Here is a 9,106-nt window from a genome sequence, read left to right on the forward strand (position 1 = left end):
CCCCCAGCATTGTCCATCTTTCCCATTTCTCCAAGATGGGAAATCGCGGAGGACGCTATGTTCAACTCTCTCAAATTGCCAACTGCTAATGCAAACTCTTCCACTCACAGGGTGACGGGAGGAATAAAAGGCAATATGCTAATCAGCGCATGGCCTTGGTGACAGGTCACCAGGGGATTATCAAATACACAACACAGCCTCACTCCGGGTTTCCACCATTGCTATCCAGACATATCTATTTTTATATGTACAAGCGTGTGATTTCTGAGCACCTGTTTTGTTTCAAAACAAAATCACTTCCTCCACATTATTATATTCTGTTAAAAAAAAGTTATAGGAGTAAAGGGACCAGCCCCATCATATATAGTTGATAGTGTGGACGCGCAAAGTGAACATCTGAGAATAAGAAGTTTCTTCTGTTTTTTATTGTTAGATGGGAAAGGTGCTGATGTGTTAAGAACAGTTGGAGAAGGCACATCTCACACGTGCCCATCAACATGCAATCACCACGGTGAGGAGCTGCAGAAGGATCTGACATTCCATTCTTTATTAGAAAAGCCAAGCCCACGCATTTCTGCTCTTCCTGAGTCACTAGACACTTCTAGGTGTGCTACTTTCACAATTTCTTGATGGAATTAAAAACATATGGTGGAAATGAAATTTAAGAAACTCAGTGTCCTCACTGAGAGACATTGTGAAACAAAACAGGTGCTCAGAAATCATTGTGAAACTATAGAAATGGGTTTCTTACCACTTATGTAAGTTACCTTTTGTCTGCATGCTACTAAGTCTATGTACTTAGTTCTGTCTCAGGCTCTATCAGTTCACTGAGCAATTTTACAGGGATGCAGAGAGTGGGATGATAGATAATGGAGACTCTGAAGGGTGAGGCAGTGGGAGGGAAAGGATGATGGGGAATTGGTTAATTAATTCACGGTTCATTACTAAGGTGATGGTTACCCTAAATGCCGTGACTTGACCACTGCACAATCTATGCATGTAACAAAATTGCAAGGTATCCCATAAATTTGTACAAATAAAAAGAAAAAAATAAATCAATGACACAAAAGGTCTATCCAGGGAGGATGGTGGACACTGGCTCCAGGAAGGTTTCCTCTGAGTCCTGCATTCCTTTCTTGGACCCAAAGGGAATGGATTCCAATGTGGAAGAGGATGAGCTGGTGGACGGCGATGCAGTTCTGTGACCAGCAGAACCCTCAACAGGTACTGGGAGGCTGTCGAGTTGAGGTTTCCTCTCTGTGTTCCCAGAGAGAAGCAGGTTTACTAGGGTCAGAGCCTGACCTGGATTCCCACCTAGAGGCAGCCTTTCTTTCAGTGGTCCTGGGCCCCCCAGGTAGAATGACAGGTTTCTGCTTCAGTGATTCTCCAGGGATGTAACGCAAAGGAGGGGTAACAGTGCCTCCAAAGAGACACTTATTTCCAGCGCTGGGTCCCTGGGTCACCATGGCATCCTCCGGCTAGGGGAGCCGCACCTGTTCAGGCTGAAGCTTCCCCCCATAGGGTGTGTGGTTCTCGGGCCCCTCTCCTTCCTGCTGTGCTGCTGAGTGACACAAAGTTGGAAATCAGACCTGGGGTCGCCTCTCTGCTCCCAGAGCCCATGGGCGCCACTGAAACTGCCAACCTCATGGAGCTGGGCTTGTGCTGCCCAATGTGGAGCAGAGCTGCTCAGTGTGGGGCCAAACCCCGTTCCCAGTGTTGGGGGTGTCAGAGGCAGCTGTAGAGCCAGAGGCAGTGGGTGCCCCGGGAGATGAAGGAGGGACAGCAGAGACCATCTGGGTGCTAGTGTGGGTGACGAAGATGGAATTTGTAGATGACGAACCTGCAAAGCTGAGTGTGTTGGGCTGCCCTGGCAGGTGGGGCCTGGAGCGGAGGTTGCGGCTGGAGCTGGAGCGGGGCTACCAGATCTCCAAACCGGAAACAAAGAGGTCAGAGGTGGGGGCTGCAAGCTGCTGTCCATCAGGAACTCACTATGCTGGCCGGGTGGTGGCCGAAGGGTTACTGGGAAATTGTAAAGTTGGGGTGAAGCTGCAAGACCTCAGTGCAGGAGGCTCGTGGTTTCCCTGGTGGAGGCCTTGCTGCCCCTGGGGTGTGTCTGAAGGGCCTGGACAGATGGGAAGGGGCTCCCACTGGAGCCAACACGAGGCCTTGTAAGGAAAGGCTGCGAAGAGGGAGTGGTGTCCATGGGAGTCACTCAAAGTCAGGTGCTGGTAGTCCATGTGTATTGCTCAGTGAGATAGTCAGTCTGAAGAAGCTGTCTTCTCCATGATTCCAAGTATATAAAATTTTGAGAAAGAAAAGTATAGAGACAGTAAATAGGACAGTTTTGTCTTACAAATGGGACACTGATTGAAGTATAATCATGATGATTGAAAGAGCTCCACTGACTTTCCATAGTACCTTCAACTTGTTGCTTCCTGGATGAACTTGGGAGTGGTGCCACTTGTAGATTTTTCTGACCCACTGCGTTGGTCCAGCAATAGAATTCCCTGTGCTGAGTTTTCAGGTACCACTGTCAGATCCTGGATGCAACGTGCTTTCAAGTGTATTACAAGAAAGACCACTGGTGATATCTGGCTGGCAGAATTCCATAGGGGAATTCTTGCTAATTTATTCACAGTTCAAACACTGGAACACTGTTTAAGCAACTCCATGGGAAGCACCTGAATCTAAGTTGGGCTCTAGGAAGAGCCTGCCATTTTGGTTGCGCTTAGAACCCAACAGACTGATGTGTGGGCAAACATGTGCTTTTATATGAGGCCGCAGAGAGAGGCAGCATATCCTAGTGAGCAAGAGCCCAGCGCCTGGGGCCTCCCCGGCTGGGTTCAAATCCTACTGAGGAGCTCTAGGTACCGGCATGTTCTATAGCCCTCTCTATGCCTTGGTGTGCCCAGTTCTGAGAGGGTCAAACATTAATAGGGTCTTTGTTATGCTTTAAGGCTCAAAATGATTGTATTCAGGTAAAACCTTATGTAGACTAGTTCCTTCTCAGCACGCTAAAGTATTCATTCACTAAATGTCACACAGAACAAGCCAGACTCTTGGCAGAGGTTGAACGCAGACAGGGAGCTTGCATGGCTTCAGGGAAGTGAAAGATAGAGACTCACTTCATTCTTTACGTGGGGTGATCCTTTCCGACTTTTGGCACTTCTCTGGCCGGGTGCACATGGCTCACACCTATAACATCTTGGGAGATGTGGTTGATCCCAGAGAGCCTCAAACCCTAACACAGCCTCCTTCCTCCAGGTTTTCATCCCTGACCCATAACATGAGAGTTTCCTCCTAACCAAGGCTCTGTGAAGGTCAAGTTCAATGGTGTGAGCTCCTCCCTCAGCATCTTCACATTGTGGGCGGCCTCGTGCTGAGCCTTCCAGCCAGTTGACTACTCCAAGTGCCCATGGGCAGCCTGGCTCCCAAGCTGGTTCAGGACTCAGGACATTCAAACTCATGAGCACAGGATGGCTGGGCAAGAAATGAACTTCCCTTCCACTGACACAGCCCGGATGAGCATGAATGGGAATGAACTGGGGATGGGGGCATCTGGCAGGTGCTTCAGCGGATGAATGAGTGGAGAGAGTGACCCCCACTGTCTCACTGGCCATACTTTCCATAGCAATGTGATCAGGGTGAACTCAGTCCTGTCTAAGAAGGGACAGTGGCTGCACCTGCACAGAGTGGGCACCTTCCTGCTCACATCCTTCCTCACCACGACTCAGTTTCTACAAACTCCTCATGCCTCCCGGGGCCCATAGGGGCGGGGGAGAGTCTCTTTCCTCTTAGAGGAACCTGTCTGTCCACAGCATTTCAGATTTCCCATCTTGGAGGACGCTAAGTAGAAGTCTCTCAAATTACCAACTGCTGACGCAAACTCTTCCACTCACAGGGTGACAGCTGAAATGGAAGGGAAGACGCTCATTAGCACATGGCCGTGGGGACAGGTCATCATGAAGTTTTCAAGTGAACAACCGCCTCACTCTGAGTTCCCACGGCTCCCATTTAAACGTGGTTTTTTTATGTACAAGGATGTGATTTCTGACCTTCTCTTTTGTTTCAAAAACAGGATCACTCCCTCCACATGGTTATATTCTGTTTCTAAAAACAAGTTACAGAAGAAAAGGGACCTGCCCCATCATACAGTTGATAGCGTGGACACACAACGCGAGAATTTGAGAATAAAAAGTTCCTTCCATTCTTTATTGTTAGGCCAGTAATGTGCTGCATTTGTAACAAGCTTTTGGGAAGGCACTTGCCACACATGCCTGTGAAAACCCAATCATCATGCTGATGAACTACAGCGGGGTCTGAAGTTCCATGCCTGCTGTGACGCGCTAGGTCATTGTATTTCTGCTATTTCAGAGTCACCAGACGCTCCTAGGTCCTGCCGTAACGATTGTTTGACACAGTAGTAAACATCACATTGTACAAACTGAATTTTAAAAATTCATTGTCTCTCAGTAGGTAACATTGCCAAACTGTACAAATTGTCCTTTTATCAACCACGTATTTTACTTTTCCCCTGCCTGCCATTGAGTCTATGTACTCAGCTGTTGTCTCTCAACCTCTGTGAGTTCCTTGGAAATTTCAAATGGCTGGAGACAGTGGGATGACAGATAAGAAGACTCGGAAGTGTGGGGGTAGGACGGAAAGGATGATGGGGAATTGGTTAATAAATTCAGTGTTCATTACACTGGTCATGGATACCACTTCACAATCTGTGCGTGTTGCAAAATTGCCCATGTATCCCACAAATTTGTAGAAATAAAATGGAAAACAATTAGCACTTACACAAGGTCCATCCTGGGAGGATGATGGACACTGGCTCCAGGAAGGTTTCCTCTGAGTCCTACATTCCCCTCTTGGTCCCAAAGGGAATGATGGATCCCAATCTGGAGCAGGATGAGCTGTTCCCAATCTGGAGTTCTGTGACCAGGAGAACCCTCAGCAGGGAACTGGGAGGCCGTAGAGTTGAGGTTTCTCCTCTTTGTGCCCAGAGAGAAGCAGGGTTGCTGGGGTCAGAACCTGGCCTGGACTTGCACTTAGAGGTGGTCCTGGGCCCCTGAGTTAGAATTAGAGGTTTCTGCTTGGGTGATTCTCCAGGGATGTTACTCAAAGGAGGGGCAAGAATTCCTCCAAACAAGAGACACTTGTTTCCAGCACTGGGTCCCTGAAGTCCTCTGGCTAGGGGAGCCCCTCCTGTTCAGGCTGAAGCTTCCCCCATAGAGTGTGTGGTGCTTAGTCCCCACTCCTTCCTGCTGAGCTGCTGAGTGACACAAAGTTGGAACTCAGATCTGGAGTAGCCTCTCTGCTCCCAGAGCCCATGGGTGCCACTGAAACTGCCAGCTTCTAGGGGCTGGGCTTGTGTTTCCCTATGCGGAGCAGAGCTGCTCAATGTGGGGCCAAACCCCATTCCCGGTGTTGGGGGTGTTGGAGGCAGCTGCAGAGCCAGAGGCAGCAGGTGCCCCAGGGAGATGGAGGGACAGCAGAGACCATCTGGGTGCCAGTGGGGATGTCCGAGATGAAACTTGTCAGTGAGGAACCTTCAAAGCTGAGTGTGTTGGGCTGCCCTGGCAGGTGGGGCCTGGAGTGGAGGTCAGGGCTGGAGCTGGGGCTGGAGCTGGGCTATCAGATCTCCAAACCGGAAGCAGCGGTCAGAGGTGGGGGCTGCATGCTGCTGTCCATCAGGGACTCCCAGTACTGGCGGGGTGGTGACTGAAGGTTTACTGGGAAATTTCAAAGTTGGAATGTAGCTTTAAAACCTCTGTGCAGGAGGCTGTTAGGATCGCGGAGCCAGGAGGAGGCCTCATCAGGCGAGGCTGGAGTGGGGGAGTGGTGTCCGTGGGGGTGACCTCAAAGTCAGTCTCTAAGGGCCCACCCTGCAGACGTGCTGGCTGGGTGGCTGCAACCAGCTGCAGATGCAGGGATTGGCAGGCCAGGGGAGAGAGAGGAACTAGGCTGAGTAGAGGGAGGGAGTCTCTGAGTGGAGGAGATGGAGAATCCACAGGCCAGGGGCATGGGGATTGCAGTCTGGTGGAGCTGGGAGTGGAGGCGAGAGAGGCAGAGCCGGCACCTGCTGCAGCTGGGCTGAGACCAGGGGGTGGGAAGGGCCTCTGTCCTCCCAGTTGAGAGGGGCCTTGTGTGGCTTCAGTGTGAAGGGGGAGGGGCTGCACAGCTGCAGGAGCAGAGAGGCAGGGCCTGGGCTTCTCATGGTTCTGTCCACGTGTGATCTCAGCTTGCAGCTCAGCTGAGGGCAGAAGTGTACGGATTTGGGGGCCTAGAGGACAGGCTGGCTCTTACTGTGCCTGAAAATAGAACAGAGCAGGGATCAGCCAGGTGATTGGGGCCGAGAGCAGCGTGCATAAAGACGTGGCCAGAAGATTCTCTGAGGAGGGGCCTGGTGAGCTGTGCTTCCTCCCAGATGCAGGAGGCATGGAGGTGGCCACTGCAGCAGATGCCAGGAGGGACCCTGGGCCCAGGGAGTCCGGTGACCTGTCTCTCTCCTGCTGTGCAGCCATGCTGGGGGCTGAGGGGCAGCGGCGGAGAAGCAGTCCCTGAAGCAGGCAGGGGCAAAGCGTGGGAAGACTGTGAGGTTCTGCTGTCTCAGATGACCTTGGCCTCACCCCAAAGGGCACGGTTTGATATTTATTTCACTGGAGCTCTTCCTTCTCCTGCTCCTCCCCCAGGTTTTCAGAAACCCAGGGGAGAGGTGGTGACAGCATCAAGCAAGGCTCCCTTCACTTTCATGGCAGCAGGGGAATCTTGGGTCTATAGACTGGCTCAGAAATGTGGGATGGGAGGGAGCCTGCCCGGAGGTCAGTTTCTGCCCTGATATTGTATCCACTGCTTTTCACTCTGAGTCTTCCTCTTAGAAAGTTCTGAAGCTGCAGAGGGAGACCAAGGGTCCTCCTCGTTCAGTTTCTTTGAGGACCCAAGGGCTGCTGGGAGCTGGGTAAAACTCGCCCCCGCCTCCTCTTTAGCAGTGGGAAACCTCCCAGGCTCGGTAGGAGCTGGAGTTAGCATTTTGTTTAGGGCAGGAGCCCATCCAGGACGCCTGGGATTTCTTGTTGGATCTGACTTCTCACTTCTAGACAGGGAGCTTTCTCTGCAGAGTGCCAGGCAGTTGAAGAAACAAACAGAGACTCCATCGACCCTCAAGTGCTTAAATGGGGTCTGTGCACTCCCAGTGCCAGCAGGGACGCTTCTCTGATTGTCTGCATCCTTGTCCTGCTCAGGGGTCTGGTTCTTGCTCTCCCTCAGGGCCCTCAACAGGATCCTCTCTGGGCAGGGACTCTTGGACACACCCAGATGTTGTGGGTCCCAAAGGGGTGGCTTCCTGGTCCTGGGCCCCACAGAGTCACTTTGCTCAGTGTACTGGCTGAGCTGCAGGACATCTCAGAATTGGGAACACACATCACCCACCTCTTCTGATGGTGACGGCTACAGATGGAAGTCAAGACCCCCAGGAAGGAGCACAAGGTCGGCAGGATGATGGAATATGGTTTTGAGATGTTTGGACAAGTCACATGGTACTGTCAGTCCCGGTGCAGGCGCAGCTAGGAAACTGTGGGGTGCAGTGAGAAGGCTCTAGGTAGCTGATTCTTGGCAGGCAGGTCCTGAACCCCCAGAACAGCAGGTAGGGGCAAAGGGCAAAGCTTGTTCAGGTAGCTTCCCTAGGAGCAGTGGGGTAAGCTTCCATCCTTGAACTAGAGAGCTGGGCTCTGAGCCTCCTCCTCTAGCTGCTGACTGGGCCATAGGTGACGCATGCACTGTTTCGTCGATGCATCTTTGACCTCTGACAGATGAATGGGCGCACCTTAGGCATTCCGGAGGAACCTGCTCGCGCAGGCACCTGCTGGCAACCTCCGGAGGCAAAAGATCCTGGAGGAAGATGCACCAGCGCCAATGACCCAGGAGGAACAGGGGAGCCAAAATGGTGCGGATCCCGCCCCTGGATGCCTAGAGGTTCTCATCTCTTGCTGATGATTGAGGGTGCTGGGCTCCAGGGAGACGAACTTACTGGCAGAGCAGCGGCCCCTTTTTCCCCCAAGCTGGGCCCCAGAAAGTCAGAGCATGTCCAGGACCAGGTCCCAGCACAGCAGAGGGAGAGCTGCTAGGGAGCAGGGTTCTTGGCCTGGCGGCTGGGGCAAGAGGTGACAGGCTTTGGGATTCGCGCCTGTCTTTCCTTTGCCCTAACCCTGAAAACTCTGGAGGGGAGCGTGGCTAACAGAAGTGCAAGGAACACTCAGAGTCTGCTGGGGTGGTGGCCAGGGCAGGCAGGTACCCTGTGACCCTGCACTCCCATCCCTGGGCTATTTTACCAAGGAAACCCAAAACTCAGCTTCTCACAAAACCTGTATGTGAATGCTGTCACTGCTTTCTTCTCCTCTCCTAGATGAGGACTGAGGAGGTGATCCGGCTTTTCTTGTGTGTGTCCTTGTTCTCACCATTTTTCACTTGTCGTTCTGGGAATAACACTAAACATCCCAATCATTTCACCAGCTAATAAGAGTTCATCTTTTACCAGCGATAGAAAATAGAGAAGCTTTGCAGCCATCTATACTGTGCTTTCCTCCTGTCTTTATGTCACAGTTGTCATTATGTATTAATCTTGATAAAACAGAATACGATGCCCTGAGGAGGTGGGATAGATCTTTCATTCACAAGTCACGCATCCAGGCAGGAGGCAGCGCCTCATGTGTAATCCCAGCACTTTGGGAGTCCAGCACCATCAGATTGCCTGAGCCCAGGAGTTTGACACTACCCAGGGCAACATAGCATGACCTTGTTTCTAAAAACCTTAGCAAGGAAGGGTGCTGTGCACCTGCAGTCCCAGCTACCCAAGAGGCTGAGGTGGGAGACTCATCTCTTTGACCCTCACAGGAACCCTGCAAAGTGGGCAGAGATGGGCTGGGACCCACAGTTTACAGCTGAGGACGCTAAAACTGAGAGGGCCTGAGTGACTTCCCCAGAGTCACAACACTGAGGAGGGCTGTGGCTGAGCCAGGAATGTAGTTAGTTCCCCGGAGACGGAGATCCCTGAAGCCCAGCGGCCTCTCGATCATGCCCTGGGCGCCGGAACCACGTCTTCCCT

At 52.0% G+C, this 9,106-nt stretch overlaps 2 non-coding genes across 2 annotated transcripts; both read right to left on the minus strand.

Moving 5' to 3' along the window:
* Positions 1-427: 427 nt before the first annotated feature.
* Positions 428-531, minus strand: LOC119473596. Its single transcript, XR_005202804.1, has one exon. It is a non-coding gene; the product is annotated as a small nucleolar RNA U13 (small nucleolar RNA).
* Positions 532-4,215: 3,684 nt separating this feature from the next.
* LOC119473595 lies at positions 4,216-4,319 on the minus strand. Its single transcript, XR_005202803.1, has one exon. It is a non-coding gene; the product is annotated as a small nucleolar RNA U13 (small nucleolar RNA).
* Between the last annotated feature and the right edge of the window lie 4,787 nt (positions 4,320-9,106).

The sequence above is a fragment of the Cebus imitator genome, unplaced genomic scaffold, assembly GCF_001604975.1.
Source record: "Cebus imitator isolate Cc_AM_T3 unplaced genomic scaffold, Cebus_imitator-1.0 Scaffold169, whole genome shotgun sequence".
Taxonomy (NCBI): Eukaryota; Metazoa; Chordata; class Mammalia; order Primates; family Cebidae; genus Cebus; species Cebus imitator.